At 46.5% G+C, this 19,799-nt stretch overlaps 1 long non-coding RNA gene across 2 annotated transcripts in view; it reads left to right on the forward strand.

Annotated features, from left to right (window-relative positions):
- Positions 1–9,267: 9,267 nt before the first annotated feature.
- LOC114211792 (uncharacterized) overlaps positions 9,268–19,799 on the forward strand; it is a 75,681-nt gene continuing 65,149 nt past the window's right edge. For both annotated transcript variants that reach the window (XR_003609830.2, XR_003609831.2), the window contains exons 1-2: positions 9,268–9,338; positions 17,794–18,047. This is a non-coding gene — a long non-coding RNA (uncharacterized LOC114211792). The remainder of the gene's footprint in view (positions 9,339–17,793; positions 18,048–19,799) is intronic.

Here is a 19,799-nt window from a genome sequence, read left to right on the forward strand (position 1 = left end):
CCCGTTAGAAAGCTCCCAAGCTCTGACTGGGGTTACAGGGTCTGTTCCATTCCCCCTGAAGAGAAGACGTTATGAGCAGGCTGGGTATCAGGGCCTCAGTGCTTATGGGGGAAGCCAGGTGTGTGGCCAGGATTGGTAGAAGGATCTGACCTGGTGGGTGTGAGGAGGGTCAGGCCTCCCTGGGGTGGGCACAAGGCTCCAGGTTCCATCTTCTGTGGGCCTGTGGCTCAGCATCTCTTTCCCGCCTTGGCCAGAACTGGCTCCCGATTGGGTGAGGCTAAGCCTGCCAGGGAAGGGCACCAGCAGGTAGGACCAAGCAGTAGGGGCGGAAGGGAGCCAGATATCAGCAGGATGAAGGTGACCTTGGAATTGAAGACTAGAGATTTTAAAGAAAAGCTTTGCAGTGGAGTCCTTGTCATGTTCCTGAACAAACCCATAGAAAATACAGGAAGGGTTGTAAATATGGTGACCGAAATAATATTGTTGCAGGATGGAATGTTCTTCCTTGGGCGTGCTTGAGTGGACAAAGGAGTCTGTAAGCACAGACTCTCTGGGCAGGCTTGATGATACCCAGGCAAACCTTGACTCAGTAGGAGTTGTCAACAGGAACAGCATCACATCAGACAAAGGGGAGGCCCAGTGGGCTGCCTCTTCTGATCCCGGCCAACTCTCAGTTCTTAGTTCATTCCTCACCTGCAATCAGGGCTGGCTTTAAAGTTTGTTTATTTTTAGTCCTCTCTACACCCAATGTGAAGCTCGAACTCACGACCCTGAGGTCAAGAGTCGCATGCTCTTCCCACTGAGCCAGCCAAGGCTGACTTTAAGGAAAGAGCATCTGTTTCAGGGCAGTTCATCTGGACCTTTATCATTTTATATCAAAACCCAAGGCTCTTCCTTGTTTTCACTTCTTTTGGTTAAACTTTGCCCTTCGGCTAATCCCCCAGTGAAATTCCTACGGCAAGCCTGCCGGGTTGTAGAGTATTGGACTCTCAGGATTCTGGTGTCAGAGAGACCAAATCCTCTCTCCCCTAAAAAGCAGGGCTCGGTTACCCTCAGCCTCTAGTTTGTTTTGTCTTTTCAAACAATTCCTGACTCAAAATAAAGGGTGATTTTTTCTGGGACGAAAGGAACAATGCCAGAGAAAAGCTCCGTTCTCCTGTATCGCTTGCAAAGCACCCCCAGGCCCTGCCCCACGGGTGAAACTTCTTTAATTGTACCCAGCACAACTTAGCCAAGGCAAACTGAGGCTCCAGCCCGGCCCCCCTTGTAAGTCAGCACCAAGCCCCAATCCTCTGAAGCAGAAGCACGGGGAACCAGCAGGATTTTGTTATTGGCTCCTTCTTGTGCTTAAAGTCTGACTCCTGGAAACCCAATTTCTTGGGGTGCTAAAGTCTATGAACTTGATTGTTAATGGATTTTGGGGGAAAACTTCCCCTAACTCCCACTCTTGTATGACCCGGAGATCTTGACCTCTCTGGTGTCTTCTGCTTCTGGGGCATTTGATGGGAGGTGGGGGAGGCCAGCAGGCCCCGCAAAACTGCACGTCTGGCTTTCTGCTTCTCCTACTCCCATCCTGTTTCTCAAATCTGAAAGAGCCCCAGTTCCTCTCGAGTGCCGAGCAAAAAAAAGAAAGTGTGCTGATAGATAGCACTCCTTGAGCCCTTGGTTCAATTAATTTGAAACAACCGAAGTCACACACACACACACACACACACACACACACACACGCGCGTCATTTTCACAAGCACGGAAGGAAGGTTCAAGAGGCAAAGGGGTCTGGTTCTGAGGTTTTGGAGAAGGGTATAATACCTGGAGGGTATGACCTGGCTGACCCAACAGCCGACTGGAAGAGCCTTAGGACTCCGTGAAGGGCAAGGAAAACACTGCTCGTCAAACGGGAGCATTTGGCTCCCAGGTTCCTCTGGGAAGACCCGGAAGATGATGGTGCCAGCAATCCCTCCACCTAGCCCTCTTTCCAGCAAAATCCCTCGACTTACCACGACCTTTGTGTTGCTCTTTACAATGAGATGAGCACCTTTCTCCTCTTAATCTTTTATTCTTCTGCAAGTAGTATCTGACTATGTTCTCACTCTATAAAGTTCAGAGAACACAAAAATCCATTGTCTTAGTCCAGACTCCCTAGAAAAATGAGCAAGAGGCCAAGCTTCTTGTGCTAATACTTGGGGGGTGGGGGCCAGAATCCCAGGGAATCGAGATTTGAGAGAGATGGGGACAGGAGGCCAGGGCAGAGGAAGGGAACACAAGGCAGGCGTCACTAAGCTGGCCAAGGAAATGAGGAAACTCAGATGGTTTTGGTCATGTGGGACACCATCAAGGAAACCGTTCCACCCAAGGGAGCCTCATCCTCTCTGGTCTGTCATTGGTTAAAGCTTATACCCAGGTCGTATCACCAGATTCTTCAGCAGCTGCTGGGGACCCATAACCTCTGTGGGCTCAGCCAAGCCCCATACTTTCTGCCTTGGCAGGAGCCAAAGGCTGACTCTTGCTCTTATGGGCGCCTGAGATAACCCTTGTCTCATTTACCTCCCCTCCCCAGAAAGAACTGATCTTAAGCGCTTGGTACGCATTATTCCAGACCTTTTCCACGCCCTTTTACACATATCTATGTGGGTTTTGAAAAACACGAACTAGATAATTTGGTAGGTATTGTTTTGCAATTTCCTTCTTTTCTCTTAATATACCTATCCCATGTTTGTACCTTCTTTGAAATCCCTGTGTAACATTATTTAGTATGGATATACTATAATTTATGGTCCTTTATATTTTTCCAACTTTGGCTCTTTAGAGTCCAATATTGCAATGAGCATGTGTCTTTGTATTTGTGTGGGACTTTTTCTATAATACCTTGAGGTTGTACTTTTGGGTCAAAGGAAGCATTTCCCCACATTTTATCCCATTTTATACTCAAAAATCCTGAGAGGTAAATAGGAGTGGAAAGGGTCTTTGGATGGAAGGGGGGCAATCCATCTACTATATAATACGCTAATTGAGTTATAATTCTAACAATCTTCTGTGTTCTTCGGATGAGGAAACTAAAGTTACATAGCTGCTTCGTAACAGAGCGGGGCCTTCAATGCAAGTCCCTTGATCCAATACCACATGCTCTTTCCTCCATATTGGTGTTGCCTCAATGTCTTGCTCACTTGCTCATTAAATTGAGTTTATGGTGCTTCTGGGTGGACCTCTGTGCCAAAGTTTGAGAGCTAGTTTTAAATGACCACCCACAAAAATCAAATAATTCTCACCTTGTCAGAATTGGGTAAGTATCTTATGACTTCATGGATTTAGACCCTGGAAGAATTAAAAAATTGAGTCCACTTAATTCAGTTGGTTATAGCACAAAGCTAATAAGGCCAAGAGATCTTGAACTGGATCCTCAACAAACAGTTGCAAGGACAATTACATTCTGTGGTCACAGACTGTACCCTGAACCTTGGCTAATTGCTCCTCAAACATATATCATTGGTCATGAAGAGGAGAAAGTGAGAGTGTGCATAACTCTGCAGAGTGGTTCTCAGAGTGTGGTCCATAGCTCAGCATTTCCTGGAAACATTTTGGAAATGGAAAATCTCAGGTCCTACTGTGGATCTACTGGATCAGGAGCTCTGGGGGCGGGTTCAGGAAATCTGTGTTTTAATAAGTCCTTCAGTGGTTCCAATGTATACTAAAGTCTTGAAAGCTTATCTCTATTACAGGAAGAAAACAAAAAGGAAGACTGAGCTAATGTTGGGAGAGGAGCAGCAGAATCATGTCAGAGCACACCTTTTCCTTGACTATTTGTCCCTTAGAGTCTTTGAACCTGGGTCACAGTCTCTCCTACCACATGTATACCTCTGCCATGGGACCGAGTCACCAGAGGAATACAGCACGTTAAGGTGTGTCTTGACAATAACCTCACCACCATGACATAACAATGTTCTGTGTTCTTCAGATGAGGAAACTAAAGTTACATAGCTGCTTTGTAACAGAGCGGGGACTTCAATGCAAGTCCCTTGATCCAATACCGGTCCTCTTTCATCCGACAATTAACTGCATCTGCCTCCAGTAAATTGCAACCATCATCAACCTCAGAAGACATGAGTGGAGATCCCACCCAGCTGACTTCTGGTGTTTACAGTGTGAGGAAGAAAAACTGATCTCTTAGAGATTTTTTTCCCCTTTGGTGTGTCTTATGGATTGAATATGTACCCCCTACCCCTAAATTCACATGTTAAGTCCTAAACCCCAGTACCATGTGGCTGTATTTGCAGATACGGTTTGTACAGAGGCAGTGAAGTTAAAATGAGGTCATTAGGGTGGGCCCTAGTGCCAGGACTAGTGTCCTTATAAAGGGGAGAGATTTGGACCCAGACACATACACAGGGAGAATGCCATGTGAGCATGAAGGTAGGGATCAGGGCGATGCTGCCACACATCAAGGAACCCCAAAGATTGCTAGTGAACCATCAGGTAGGGGACAGATTCTCCCTCACAGGGCTCAGAAGACACCAGCCCTGCTGACACCTTGCTCTCAAACTCCTAGCGTCCAGAACTGGGAGATCATGAACTTGGATTGTTGGTGTCCTCCAGTTTCTGGTGCTCTTACAGCGGCCCCGGTGAAGAGATACAACACGTCTCTAATCTTTGGCATGGGAAAATTCTGTAATTCTAGAGGCAGTGGAGTAAAGATTCAAAGCACACGGGTGACCTTGGCCGGTGCTGTCCTATCATATAACTCCTTGGGCCATCATTTACCGGGACTATAATGTGGATGGCATCCCCCGCGGCGTGGTCAAGGCAGAGCCTGTGGCCAGGACTTGTTACTTAGGTTCTTTGAGTTGTGGCTTCTTGATCTATAAAATGTCAGGATGTTATTTGCCTTCCAAGGCTGCCGTGGTGATGAAATGAGGTCAAGCACGGAAAGCCTGTAGCGCTGAATCTGATGCACACGTAAGCTCTCGTTCAATGGGCACCACTAATATCACCATCATCGCTCCAATACCTATTTCATTTCTGGGCTTGGGGCAGCGCCCAGATGCCTGTGAGTAGAACGGCTACTCAGGACTAGCTCCGGGGCTCTAGAGAGAGAAGCAGAGAGGATTTGTAGGTTTCTCGCTCAGCTGGCAGATGCAAGAGCAGAATAGGAATCGGGCATTTTTGTGTAGCTGATTGTTTGGTTTCCCTTCTGCTCAGGGCTGCGTGATGACTTCCATGGGCCTCTGAAACTGTTTGGTCTAGCATGGGCCTCCTCCTGCCTTAAAAAGTATTAAAACTGATATTTTATGATTGCATTGGTATAAAGGTGAATGCAATCCAGATTGGGTTATACTTATGTTTTTTCTTCTGATGTTAAAAGAAATTAAAACACATCCATGGGTCCCTGACCTATCGAGTATGACTGGGGCCAGGGGGGCCAGGAGCGCTAGCTTAAGATATTACTTTGCATGCAAAGATCTTTCTTCCTTAACTAGGCCACAACGGCCTCTAGAGTAAGGATTTCCCTTTTGTAATTTCCTCATTGCGCTGAGCGCAGGGTTGAGCGCTAGGGCCAGTTGGCTTATTTTAATATATTGCAACATGAATACATTTTGTTGTCAGCAATCGTTAGGAGGCTCCTTCCCCAGCTTTGGGAACCTGTTTCTCTCTGGCTTCCACGGTCACTCTCAGACTCACACAGGCCTCTCGATGCCTCTCTGCGGCCCAGCCTTGGGAAATTGGGCACGGTGGGCTCTAAACACCAAGAGAGTCCCATGTCACTGAGCCCAGATGAGTGAAGGGAAGTCGGGGAGCTTGGCTGTGTGTTCTCAAAGCTGCAGTTCAGGGTCACATCATGTAGGCTCCTGTGGCTCCCTGTGGATGGGGGGCAAGGCTCCTGGTGAGTGCTAGCTGTCAATAACCTGCATTCACTGCTCACTGCCCCAGGAGATGGCCTGGCGGGGATGTGGTCTGGGTGCTGTCATGTGTTGCTGCTCTTCTCCTACCCCTGAACAGCTGGGGAAAACAGCACATACCACGGGCAAGAGCCAATGGTTCTCGTGGATCCCAGGGTCCCTTGGTCCACCCTGACAGTAATATTTAGGGTAAGCAAAGAGGAATATGATCCTTTGGGGGATGTGTCTTGGGCTGGCCTGATGGCAAAGCTGGGTAGCCTGACAGCTGTGGGTCTGTCTTCCTTTTGAGGGGTCCAGCCGAGAGTTCATCCACACAGAACGTCAAGTTGAAGCCCAGGAGCCGACAGAGAGTGACAGATCGCAGAGGCTGAACGGTGACACCTCTGAGCAGATAGCAGTTTGCTGCTCCTTCTGCACACTGGTTTTGATATGTGACTTCTTAATCCGCATTTTATTTATAACATATTTCTTTCTCCTTAGTTCTTGATAATCAATTATGTTATCTCTGATTTTCTTTTATACAATTCGAGAGCTGCCGGAATGCTTGGTCGCTGTTACCAAGTGTACAGTGGTAGCAACATGTAAATCTTGGACTAGATTCTTAGCTGGAAGATGCAAATTCAGGTGACTAATTAACCCAGACCCTCGCGGAGGTTGTTAGGATGTCTCCTGTGGTGCAGAACAGAGGGAGGGGTATACAAACTAGGATTTGGGCCTGGGAAGTAAGCTAGATAGGCTATAAAAACCCTACAGGTGATTTCAAAGAGGTGTCTTGAGCTGCATCTGACACCTCTTTGCATTTGAAGCAAAGACCATGTAGGGACTAGCAATGGAGGAAAGAGTATTTGGGTCTATTTTTAAAGGAGGTTCAAAGTCTCATGAGACCCAGACTGAAGACATAATGACTCAAGACCGGGGGAATGGAAATTGCCTGTTGATTTTACAAATATCGTCTGAATCCTGGCACAGAGAGGTGGAGGCAAAAGTGTTTCTGACCTAGGAAGAAGCACCTCCGTAGCCCCGGAGGCGAAGGGAGAGCATGGTTTAGGTGGTTGGGGCTAATGAACAGACAGTTTACAAAGGCTCTTGAATGGGAAGGGGGTGCCTGGGTGGCTCAGTTGGTTAAGCGTCTGCCTTCAGCTCAGGTCATGATCCCAGGGTCCTGGGATTGAGTCCCCTGTTGGGCTCTCTGCCCAGCAGGCAGTCTGCTTCTCCCTCTCCCTCTGCCGCTCCCCTTGCTCATGCTTTCTATCTCTCGCTCCCTCTCTCTCTCTCTCTCAAATAAATAAATAAAATCTTAAAAAAAAAGAAAGATATAGGAAGGAATTGTATCTTAGGCTTAGGGCAATGGGAAGCCATTGAGCATCTCAAGCAGCAAAGCAAGGAGCATGTGTTGCCTGGTACCAGGGCCGGTGGCCCAGAGACAGTTCGAGGGCACTGCAGCAATCCAGCAGAATAATTCCACCGCAGAGGCTAGAGCTTCAGGGGCAGCAGGCTAAGCTGTGTCCAGTGGTGGGGATTGTTGAGTTGGGGGGCTTGGGATTGGTAGAAACGCTGACTTTGGGGAATAGTGAGGGGCCTGTGGGATGTCCCAGTGGCCTCGTGCGCATGAGGTAGAGGTAGGAATTTGGGAGTCATGAGTAAATAGTAACTGGTGAGGTATGCACTGGAGTGCTGAGGTCTCCTTGCTAGATGATAAGGAAATGGAAGAGAAGGTGGCCCAGGATGGAACTTCCTGAGGAGCAGTATCTCGGAGATGGGCTGAGGAAGGGGAGCTCCTGAAGGAAACTGGAAAGAAGAGTCCAAGAGACGAGGGTCATCTAGGGCAGCACAGGGTCATGGAAACCAGGGGAAGTGATGACTTAAAAGAGCAGGTCATCAGGAACGTCCAATGTTGGAGAGAATTCATAGACGAACTTTAAAGTACCTACCGGATTTAGCAACAAAGAGACCTTTGGTGTCCATTTTTGGGAATTTATTATTTTTTTTCAATAAATATTCCCCAAACATTGCTTATCACACAAGACCCTGCTCTTGGCCTGAGGCTTACAGTCTAGTAAGAGGGACAAACAACAGACAAATAAACCGATAACTGGGTGAGGCTTTTTCAGTGATAAGAGCTATTAAAAAACCAAACAGAGGGACAGGTACAGTGGGCAACTGGTGATGGACGGGAGCTTATGCAGATTGGATGGACAGGAAAGACCTTTCTGAGGAGGTGACATGTGACTGGAGTCCTGAATGAGAAGAAACATTTGCATAAAGATCCAGGGGGCAGACTGTTCCAGGTAGACGGAACAGCTTATACAAAGGCCCTAAGTCAGAGATTCTCAAGTGGGGGCAATTGTGCCCTGCAGGGGACAGCTGGCAGTGTCTGGAGACATTTTTGGTTGTCACAAATCAGGAGGGATGGGGAGTGCTACTGACATCTGTTGGGGGGGTAGAGGCCAGGGATGCTGGTAAACACCCTGCCATGCACAGGACAGTCCCTGCAACAAAGAATTACCTGGTTCCAAATGTCACCAGTGCCAAGAGTAAGAAACCCTGCCTCAAATCAGGAACAAGTGTGGTCCATTTAAAGAGCAGAAGGGCGGGCCGCCTGGGTGGCCCAGTCCGTTAGGCAACTGACTCTTGACCTTAGGTTTTGATCTCAGGGTCATGAGTTCAAGCCCTGTGTTGGGCTCCAAACTGGGTGTGGAGCCTACTTAAAAAAAAGAAAAAAAAGCAGAAAGGTCAGTGTCTGGGGTGGGCGGTGGGACCTGAGTCCGAGAGGCAGCGTGGCAGGGGCAGATGACTGAGGCCTTCCAGGGCTTGGTAAGGGGTTTATATTTTACTTTCCGACACAACGGGAAACCGTTAGAGGGATGTAAGCAGGGAAGTGACTTGAGCTGATTTACATTCTAAAATGACACTGTGGCTGCATACAGAGACAGTCATCCAGGTGAGGAGGAGAATAGGGGACAAGTGGACAATTAAGTAGAGCTGGTGGAATTATTCTGATGGATTGGGTTTGAAGGCTGAGAGAAAGTGAGGAAACAAAAGAGACTACTAAGATTTTGGTTTGAGCAATAGGATGGGTGGGGGTACAGTTCACTGTGATACAAAGGCAGGGCAAGGTTTATTTAGAGAAGATCTAAGGAGTTTGAATTGCATACTAAGGGGACCATTAGGTGATGGGTAAGGGCTTTAGCATCCATCATGTTTATCACACAGCTAACCCTGGGATTGAGACCTGAGCTGAGATCAAAAGTCGGCAGCTTAACCAACTGAACCACTCAGGCGCCCCTTCTCCTGTCCCTTTAAATCGGTGTCAGGCATTGGGCATTTCTCTGGTTCCTCTTACGTAAAAGAAGGTTCTGAATCATGTTAGTTAATTTAGAACGTCTGCTCCGAGCTGGTAACCGACGGCTAATGAGGGAGTCAGGGCCAGAGCTGGGAGCACAAGAGGTAAGAAGGCTTTGCCCTCTCTGGCTCAGCAGGTGTATCGTAGAGGCTCACTGGGCATTTCCATGGGTTCCTTGAGCCTCTCACCTGGTAGGGCCTTCTGTTGGCACCGCTTTTGCTGGCCTTGTCCACCTGGCTCACTGTCAAACCCCACCTGCCCACCCCACTCCTGCTCTGCCTCTTACTGCTAGGCTCTGCTTTTATAGGTGGCCTTTTCCTGAGCTGGATTCTTCCATCTGGTCTCCAGGAGCCAACTTCCGCCTTGGATCTGGGCTTCCGCCTGCTGCCACAGGCTGGTCTGACTTTCTCGGGCGCAAGCTAGGTCCCATTCCCTCCAGCCCCCAGCTCTGGGGGACACACATTAATTTCTCCAACGGGTTCTACTAAAGCTCTCTCACTGGGCATGAGGAGAAGGCAGAACATCCCCTTCATCCTTCTGCCCCGGGGGGGATGAGAACCATAGCTTTCTACTGGCTCTGCTCTAAAATCTGTGCAATCCCCCCTCCTCTGACTCTTTTTACCCTCCATAGGAGTGAGGGAATTTAAAAGTCAAAATACTGGATCTTCGTTATCCGGCTTTGAGATTTCACATCTGATCTAACGCAGCCTTTGGAATAATCATCTTTATTCGATCCTGGGGCTTCGGTCCCAGCTTCTAATTTAACACTTTGTTATGTACACATGGTGATGGGCCCGCGCTGAAACGGAGGGAGAAGCTGAGGACAAGGAGAGTGGCTGATGGAGTTGGGGTCCGAAGCCTTGGTGGGGAATCGGTCTAGGGGGAAAGGAGGAGACAGGAGAGGGCAGTTCTTAGATGAGAGGAGACGGGCAAGGAATTAATGGAACTTCCATTCAATGATTTCTAGTTTCTCCATGAAACAGGAGGCCAGAGGTTTATTGAAGGACAAAGAAGAGGAAAAATCATGATTGAACTGGTCTGAATCATTTGTATGATTCCCTCAGGACTTCTGAGGGAATTTCCAGTCCAGCTTAAAGTTAGAGCACCTCCTGCCCTGGCTCAGGCTGCTGACAGGGCAGAAGAGCTCCTCTTGCCTATGGGTAAGTGGAGGTTAATACTCCCCCGGCTGGAGCTGTTGGGAAAGGAGAGATGAGAGGGTCCGTATACCAAAGGGTACGGATCACTGGACAAAGGAGCACCAGAAAAGCCCAAAGACAGCCAGACTCCCTGGTTTAGAGAGGGAACTTTTTATCTTTGCAAATAGACTCAAAGTTCAGGATTGAATGTCCCGAGTCACAGAAGCCCCAGCTACACACTAAACCAGCGCCCTGCTGAATCCCACAGCTTGAAAGAGGAAGAGGTTATGAAAGACCAGTCCTAATGTGGTCAGCAATTACTGACAGGTTTTGGGAACTGGTGGGAGGGAAGAATGAAGTTCTTTGGGCTTATTCAGACTCAGAATCCACAGGCTCAAAAGCCCTGATAAAACTCTCTTGATTTTATTTCAGAGGAGTGTGTTGATGTCCAGGATCGACAATGATACTTTCTGATGTCTTACACACCTTTATCTCTGCTGAATGGTAGGGATGATTGGGGCTGTGAGTTGGATCATGTGTGACCAAATGTGGAGCCACAGCTCCTTCAACTGTAGGAGATAAAATTATAAGAACTGAAATTATTATTTTGGTGGCAACTCAAGGCCGGGGAAGAGAGAAAAGAAATAGAAAATGAAGCTTAAGAAATTCTCTCAGGGACGCCTGGTGGCTCAGTCGGTGAAGCGTCTGCCTTCAGCTCCGGTAATGGTCTCTGGGTCCTGGGATGGAGCCCCACGTCGGGCTCCTTACTCAACAGGGAGTCTGCTCCTCCATCTAGCCCTCCCCTCTGCTTGTGATCTCTCTCTCTTTCACTCTCTTGCTCTCAAATAAATAAAACCTTAAAAAAATATATGGCCAAATAAAGAACATTATAAAATGACACAACAGTGTTCCTGTTGAGGCAATGCATAGACAAAGTTTACTTTTACCAGAGAAGAGTAGTAATAATTTGTCCCTGTTTTAAGCAGGCGCTCCTGCTTGGCATTTCTTAAACAAAAACAAAAACAAAAACAAAAAAACCCAGGGACAAAACTACTATGCTTACATGACAAGCTGGTCTTATTAACACTGGTTCTTAAAATGGCACTTCAACTGAGGATGGTCACTTGAAATTGTCCCCAGTGATTTTTCGAGGCTATGTTGGACTAGTTAGAGGGCCACTGGGAAGCCATTTGGAATGTGTGTGAAAACAAAAATTAATTTCTAAAGAGAAATTTTGCTGTTTCTTCCGACCTCCCTGGCTTAAACTTGTCACACTGAAGAAACAGGTGGGATGGGTCCTTGGCATGGTGGCCCTGAATGTGTGTATGTGATCTGCATACAATTTTCTCTCAAAGGGATCAAAATCTTCAGTCTGAACAAAGTGAAATGTGTCCTCATGATTTTTTTAAAAAGCATCACCACCCACAAGGGCAATACCTTACAGGTAGTGGAAATAAAGGAAGGACACAGATTTCCTCAATAAGGCTCACAGCTTTTGATTGCAATCCAGTGAAAATCTCCAGTGCTAATTATTGCCTGGATTTATTCAGCCACGAAGCTTCTGACATCTGTTGGCTTGAGTGTGAGGTACTCCATTTTAATGTTGCAAAACCTCCTAAATACCCACAAAGGCAACTGTTTATCTCAATCTTCACTTAAAACACCTGCTTACTGATACTTGATTATGTGTTTTGAGGCTTGTGATTGAGCGGCTAACACCTGGCTGATTAGGCTGATGTTTGATCATGTTTTGAAATGCAGTTTTACTATTTAGCGTGCGCTTCCATGCTGCAAGCATTAAGTGGATTGGTTGTCCCAAAGCTCTTATTGTTGTTTTTTAAAAATAACCATTACAGAATACTAGCTTGTTTGCATGGAAAGGGAAATGAACTTGAAAATTCTTACTCGATGACGCAGCATTGTTCGTTAAGACCGTGGGTTTCAAAATGTGGTACAAGGAGTACCTCTCTCGCACTCCTACCCTAGACCTGCTGAATCAGAGTGTCTGGGGGTGGGGTCCATGGACTGACATTTTGAACTAAGAAATGCTACTTTGAGAGAAGGCAACTTTCCTTTGGATCCTGAAGGACAATGGGTAGCTTTTCTGGGTTTAGGAAACTTCCGGTTCCTGTCTGTGAAGGCAGTCTGTGTGGAGAGTCCAGAGGTTTGGGTTATTCTGTGGGAGAGCATGGGCCATGAGTGAGTGCTCACATCATGCCTGCGCCTGGGGCTGAGAGGTCAGGGACGTGTGCGGCCAAGGCCACGGTGGGGGCCTGCTTTCCTCTTCATTTTACGAATGAGACCATTGAGACCCTGGAAGGTGACCGAAGGTCATGAAAGATTTGAAGCTAGGGGGCACCTGGGTGGCTGAGTCGGTTAAGTGTCTGCCTTCTGCTCAGGTCATGATCAGGGTCCTGGGATTGGGCTGCGATGAGCTCCCTGCTCAGCGGGGAACCTGCTTCGCTCTCTCCCTCTGCCCCTCCCCCTGCTCTCTCTTGCTCTCTCTCTCTCTCAAATAAAATCTTAAACTAAATAAATCTTAAACTAAAACTAGAACCCGTGTTTTAGTCCCTACTTGTCCTTGTTCCCAGGTCATCAAAGTGAGAACTCTTGGAGAAGCCAGGCCCCTCCAGGCCTCCTCCCCAGCCTCCCGCTGGCACGGGGCCCAGAAGGCTGACCTTCTTGGACTGCAGCCAATGGCTCCCTGCTCCCTGGTTTCTGGCTGGACTTGGCCATCGGGAAGTACTGGCGGGAGACAGGGAGAAGAAGCCCATCTGGGGTGGACACCGTGGTCAGCTCACCTGAGGGACCATGTGGATATGGGAGGGGAACAGCGTGCCCAACCATTGTACTTTCCCCGGACACAGACTTCCTGGGCTAGGACCAGGAGGGTCCAGGCAGATTGCAGGGGAGGGGTCCCTTTAGATTGTGACTAAAAAAAAAAAAAAAGTCAAAGGAGCTCAGGACAGTGGTTAAGACCCATCGAAGTGTAGTTGCTATTGCTGTTTTAAAAATAGCCACACACTTTATTATTTATTTGATTAGAAAAATGAGAGGGTGGGGGATGGGTGAAATAGGTGATGGGGATTAAGAGTACATTTATCACAATGAGCACCGAGGGATGTACGGAATTGTTGAATCACTGTTGTACGTCTGTGGCTAATGCTATGTTAATTATATTGGAAGTAAAATTAAAAAATAATTTTAAAAAATGAGATCATCCATGATATAAAATTAAAACATGTTGTAGGGTAAGTCTTTCTCCACTCTTGGCCTCTCTCCATTCTCTTCTTCAGAGGCAAACTGTGCCCAGTTTCTTTGCGTATCCTTCCAAAGGTGTTTTATACTCATTGAGGTGTATAAATACATTATTTAAAGCATCCAAATGGTAGCATCCAGTGCTCCTCCCCTTTTTTTTTCAGTTAACGGCATATTTCTGATCGTTCAACAGGTAATAAAAAGCTGCCCTATTCTTTTTAGTGGTTCTATAGTATTCCTATACCTGGATCTGTTGTCGTTTATACATTTAGCAAGCCACCTGTTAATAGACTTTGAGTTTGTTTCTAATCCAGCGTCATTATTCATTCAAACAGTGTTGCAGTGCAAATCCGTGAGCATCTGGTCATAGAGAATGTGCCCTTAAAACCCTGAGAGTCACTGTCAAACACACTTCCATACAGGCTGTACGGATTTATGCTTCTATCAACAGGGCAGCAAGGTGCCCGGGTCCCCACAGCACCGCCGAAAGCACACCCTCCATTTCAGCTACGGTCCAGGCGTGGTGAAGCAAATCCTACTTTTTGTCAAGGCGTGGTTAAGCAAATCCCAATTTTTGTTGGCAAAGCAGATCTCCCATTTTTCCTTCCTAAATGGTCTCTTCCCAGCGATCGTGGCAAAACTCTCCCTCTAGCCAGAGCCATTTCCTGTCTTCTTTGCTGCTTTTGCTGGGTCAGCTTGTTAGCTTTAATTGTCTTTCAAATCATCTCCAGCTGTGTCATTCTTCTGGCTCTGCCATGTTACGGGAAATGCTGTCAAAACCAAGGGTGTGTCTGCAGGGATAGATCAAGGTCTGTGCAACCAGTAGCCAAAGTTGGCAACTGGAGAATAATCAGCTTTTTTTTTTGGTCTGAAAATAGGTCAGATCCACAAAGGCATTGAGGTGCTGGAGGCTTCATGCCAGGGCAACCATACCAGAACTCAGACTCTACCCTTTTAACATCCAGAACTTCTTACGAACGCAAAGGACATCTCTGTAAGCAGTTCGATTTCCTGATCCCGGTATTTCCCTTCCCTACTTCCCTTCTCCAGATATTTTGTATATGTGGAGACATAGATGTAGAAATAGATCTCTTCCGGTCTCCTCCAGCGAGGGGTGCGTTGGAGTCCGCTTGCACCAGGGTTTGAAGGCTGATTAGGTTCTTAGGAATTTAGGGAGCTGGTTGTTAACTATAGCCATTATTGAGAATTATATAAATTTAAAAATCACATCTTTACTAAAAACAAAGGTAATAAATATTCAAAACATCACTGTCTAATTATTACAGTACATTTTATTTATGTCTGAGTTTTTTACATCAATCGTATCTGTATCGTGGAAATACTACGTAATGGTGAGCTACTGGCTATCTCTTCTCAACTCAGTGGTTGGTGACAGCGCTTGGTTGCTTGACATTGATCGTGATGGAAGTATTTACACCAAGGAAATGGTCAAATGCTATAAATCTGTGCTTGATTTATTATATTCTAGACTTAAAGGAGAAAATATTAATAATGCACATTAGACTTAAAAGTCTGTCATGACCAGAGCTGAAGGGGAGAGAGGAATTAGTTCAATGAACATAATTTGTACAAAAGTGAGTGTATCGGTGGATCTCATCCTATTTAATAACAATACATTTATTGGGAAGAGACTTAGCAGACTGATGTGCAATTCTATTTGTCAAATCATGGTGGAATTATGACCATAGTTTGACCACGAATACAAGGGTTCAGCAAAAATTAACTGTGGAATCTGCAGTAAGGACTGTTAGGTATTTTATTACAATCCAGAAATTGTGTATTGTAAATGCATGTTATATCAGCAAAATCTATAGTATCCTTATACATGCATTCACCCATTTGTCCTTTTTTTTCCTTTTGGAGAGTTGGTTGTTAAGTATTTACCTGTACACACCATCTCCAGCTTCAGAATTCTGTGATTATACTAGATTTTATGCCGTTATCTCAAAAGAAATCATGCCATTTTCCTTGGTCCACATTCTGTACAGAGGGACTAAGAGATGATGAAGACGCCATTTGCCTCCTTTCTTGAGGAGTAAAGCTGGGGTCTGGGGAGTCTGCATGTACCTGGCGTTCTGTGTGTCAGTGATGACTAAGTTGAGGATTAGGCCTAGTGCTGAGGAGGTGGCTGGCCTGGAGCCAGGCCTTTTCTGCTGAACCTTCTTTCCCTGCAATGGCCATAAGATTTTGGCATTTTCCGAACTCAGGAATTGGCAACTCTCCTGAATTACCAAGCCAAGTCCTCATTTATTCAGCCGGTGCCAGGAATACATTCTAACTTCTAAAAGTTCTCTTAATCCAGGTTCTGGCCAAAGTCACTACAGAGAAGAATTCTTTTATTAAGATAAAACCCACTGAAACATAAGATCAAAAAATATGAAATTTCTTTAAACTTTTGACATGAACTAAATATTTGTGATTTTGTTCCTCATCTGAAGGAGGTTTTCATCTTGCCCTAATGTGACTTGAGCAGTGGGGCACATTCCTTGCACCAGTGCCCTGGGTTTCAGGGCCCCTGAGAAGCTGTGGGTTGCTGGGGGTGTTTCTAGCATGTGTCAGGGATTGGCGGGTGTTGGCCTGTGATACTTGTTTTACTTGGCATACCATCTGGAACTCATCAAGGTAAACAAGAGATACTACTTCTGTTTATATAATAGTAAAGAGGTTTATTGACCAGAAATTAGATAGGCCAAAAATTCTTTAGGGAAGATTCTAGAACTAGGTTTGGAAAGCAGGCATGAATAAGAGACAAGGCATCAAGGAGGACCACAACCCCAATCACATTCCAGACTACAGCTGGGGAGAAGCTCCTATGGAGACACATTCACCCAAGATCCTGCTTTTTCCATCCCTGAGCACTGGGCATGTCCCCACTTATGCCACCTCTGCTGCTGACTCAGGGCACTGGACATTCCTGCCCCTGGAAATGCCAAGCTGCTGTCATGGCCACTGCCACACTGCCGGAAGGATGCTCTGCCTCTTTTGCATGTTGTACTAAGGCCCGACTCAAAGTCCAGCCTTTTGTCTTTGCTGAGCTGCAAGGGAGCCTAGGAAAAAAACTGTTTGGCTCTGCTTTCTACAGAGAAACACAAGGGGGATATGCTATAAACAAGGGAGGATACTCATTGCTGAGTAACCAAAAAAGAAAAATGTCCACGACACTTGGGCACGTGCTCTGCAGATGTATATGCTCTCACATGTCCCCTGGGATGTGCCTAGGTGCATGGGAACTTTCTGGTCGGCTTTGGCTCCATGGGACCACTACTTACTGTACCGCCTCCACTCTAAGCAGGCTGCTTTTGGACCCCCTTCTCTTCTGCAGGCTTCAGGATGAGTCTGGAAGAGATGCTGGATCCGTGTTGTCTCCGTTGCATGCTCTCTTGGCTGTCCTCAGGACAGCACCCCAGGCTCCTCCAGGGTGCTCTGGGTCATGATGCTTCTCCTGCCCCATGGCTCAGATCTCTCTCTACTTAGCCCATAGTTGGTCTGCAGTCCCATGAAGCAAAAAGGTATAAGACACAAGGAGCTGGAGCCTTACTCGTGCTTCCTGGGGTCTCCACTGCCCCAGCATGAGTCCTTTCAAAACTCTGGCCCATGTTGCCTGGTGTATCACAAGGGCTCAATCCCTTGTTTTGGGTTTCATTTGGAAAAGTGCTCAGTCATTGCTTTTAGTTAGATAACTATCAAAATAACCTATTTGTTTGGCACTAGAGAGTTTTCAAACACTTCCACAATGAGGAACTCATTTTATTGTGTTGGCCTCCTCTGAAATAGCCCAGGCCATTTTTATCGCCACCATGGAGTCAAGCCACTGAGGCCCAAAGGGCCTGAGGTCACACAGCTGCTATGGGGCAGGGTTGGCCTTGGCCCTAGCTTCCCTTACCCCTCACCTGGTGCTCCATGGACTGTTGTGCAGCTTCTTGACATGTGTTGCTATGAAGAAGAATTCACCCAAGATCCAGCATTGTTGTGGACAGTTGTGCCTCCTGTGGAGTTTGTAGAACGCTGTCTGAGCTCTGTCCAGGCCGCCAGGCCAGGCTGTGTGAGCCAGCCTCCCTCTAAGGATGGGAGGTGCTCTCACCCAGAACGGTCTTTGCTGGCAGCCTCACTCCATGCTGCTCAGGAATTTTCTTGTCTTTCCTAGCCCCGGATCTCTCAGAGGCAAGGCAGAAGCAGCTGATGAAGTGGTCACAGTCCCCTAAGAGGAGGCCAGTGGGTGGAATTCCCAACAACTCCAGCTCTGAGGTTTGGAAGACAAACGACTTGGGTTTCGGACGAATGGGAGTGTCAAGTTATTCCAGCCTGATGAGATAACAGCTCAGAGGATCACGAGGAATCGATTCCTCCAGAAGAGGAAAGCCAGCTGGCACAGGAGCTCCGCAGGGCCTTCTGCTAAAGGTAATGCGGGGTCACAGGCTAACAGGTTCCAGGTGATGATGGGATTAGGGCGAGAGGGAACTGGGGTGTGAATAAGCCTAAATTATAGTCCGTGATGAGCCTAGGGAGCATCAGGAAGGTTCACAGACGAAAACATGACTTTGATGATCCAGAGGCACCAGCTTCTGGGTCCCTTCTCATTCTCCAGACACAACAGAGAGAGGTTGGAGTCTAAATGGAATTGCAGAGGTCTTAGGATGTCAAGGGAAAGTAATGGAAAGATACGGGGACCAGGGAGAGGCAGGGGAGGAGAGGGAGGCACTTTCCTGTGTCACAGAATTTAATGGGGTAGCCCCAGATCTCAGAAATCAAGGCAAGCAATGTTTCAAGGCAATATTTGCAAAAATCACAATTCAAAAATCTGTAGTGAACAGGATACTGACCTGGATACCGGCCATATGGAGCCATATTGGAGCCTCAGGCAAAAGGAAAAATCAGTAGTATTGATCCCATCTTTATTAAAAATGTTTGCATTTTGTTCATCCTGAAGCTTTTTCCATTTTCCCCCATTTTTTATTGTGGTAAAGTATGTATAACACAAAAGTTATCATTTTAACTATTTTCAAGTGCACCATTGAGAGGCATTAAGAGTGTTCACACTGTTAGACATCCATCACCACCATCCATTTCCAGAAGTCCTTTCTTCTTTCCCAACTGAAAGCCTGTCCCCATGAAACACTAACTCTCCATCCACCCCTCCCCCAGCCCCTGGCAACTGCCATTCTACTGTGTGTTTCTATGAATTTGCTCTTGGCTTCTCCTGTAAGTGGAATCAATCAGACAGTATTTGTCTTTTAGGCTGAATAATATTCCATTATAGGTATACAACACATCTTGCTTATTCATTCATCCATCGATGGATATTTGGGTTGTTTCTGCTTCCTGGCTAATGTGAATAAGGCTGTGATGGATGTGGGGATTCAAGTCTCTGTTTCAATTCTTTTTGGGTACATCCCCAGAACTGGAATTGCTGGATCATGTGGTAATTCTATATTTAATTTTTTTGAGGAAGTTTCCAATTGTTTTCTATAGCAGCTTTTGCATTAATTTTAATTTTTTAAAAATATTGCATTTGAATATTATTTACCTGAAGTCCTGAACTTTTCAGGCCTTGTTGCAACCTGTCCCAGCCCTGGAACACAATCCCTGATGCCCGGTGCTTCATACATGGCACCAAATGGAGCCACAGAGCTCTTTGCCAGAACCATGGAAGGTCTGCTTTGCTGGCCCGTTATTTATGTTTTGCCCTTATTTGGGAAGATGATACTTTGGGTTGTTTTTCCAGTATGAGGCCAGGTAACACAGACTTACTTGCCTTGTGTTACTGGTGTAGATTGGTGAAGGAGCCATCAGGATTGGGGTGCAAACTGTGACTGAGATACTGTTCTGATGGGATGCTCAGGGTTCTGGGCAGGAAGTGTATCTGCTGGCACTCTTGATCCTAAATTTAATTAGCAGCATTTCTACAGTGTCCCCTTGGTTTTCTTAGTTTTCAAGTGAGTTTTTCTTCCATCAAAGGAACCAACAAGATTTTGATGACTTTCTGCCATCTTTATTTTTTGTTTTGTTTTTATACTTGGTAAAAAGAAGAGCAGTCTCTGCTCTGGAATCAAACAGGACCTGCATTTTGAGACAACACCCCTGAGCAGTCGGAGCACATTCTGGAATTACAGAAACAGGCTCATCTGAGAAACAAATCAGTTCTATTTGTTG

This window comes from Eumetopias jubatus, unplaced genomic scaffold, assembly GCF_037043125.1.
Source record: "Eumetopias jubatus isolate StellerSeaLion01/CBP00866 unplaced genomic scaffold, mEumJub1_p1.0 scaffold_14, whole genome shotgun sequence".
Taxonomy (NCBI): Eukaryota; Metazoa; Chordata; class Mammalia; order Carnivora; family Otariidae; genus Eumetopias; species Eumetopias jubatus.